The sequence below is a fragment of the Eimeria mitis genome, genomic scaffold (assembly GCF_000499745.2).
Source record: "Eimeria mitis Houghton genomic scaffold, Emh_scaff3520, whole genome shotgun sequence".
NCBI lineage: Eukaryota > Apicomplexa > Conoidasida > Eucoccidiorida > Eimeriidae > Eimeria > Eimeria mitis.
This window is the reverse complement of record NW_013571863.1, coordinates 2,107-2,380: the sequence shown is the minus strand read 5'-3', so window position 1 is coordinate 2,380 and position 274 is coordinate 2,107. Positions and strand designations below refer to the sequence as shown.

Sequence of the window (274 nt, the reverse complement as noted above, 5' to 3'; positions counted from 1 at the left end):
CTGCTGCTGCTGAGATTGCCGGCGCTTGGGCTGCTGCTGTGAAGATTGGCGCTGCTGCCGCTGCCGCTGCCGCTGCCGGTGTTGTAGTTGCTGCTGCTGCCGCTGCTGCTACTGCTGCTGCTGCTGCCGAGCTATGCAGCCGTTACTGCAACAGCAACTGGCACTGCTGCTGCTGCTGCTGCTGTAAGGAGGTGCCGTTGAATCCTCAGTCTAGCTGATGTGGCTGTCTCTGATTGTGGTCGTGCTGCTGCTGCTGCTGCTGCTGCTGCTGCTA

General features: G+C 61.3%; 1 protein-coding gene across 1 annotated transcript in view; it reads left to right on the top strand.

The window, feature by feature from the left end:
• EMH_0066860 (cation-transporting ATPase, putative) overlaps positions 1 to 274 on the top strand; it is a gene marked incomplete at both ends in the record, with an annotated part of 5,574 nt that overhangs the window by 4,277 nt on the left and 1,023 nt on the right. The gene's annotated exons all lie outside the window — the stretch shown is intronic.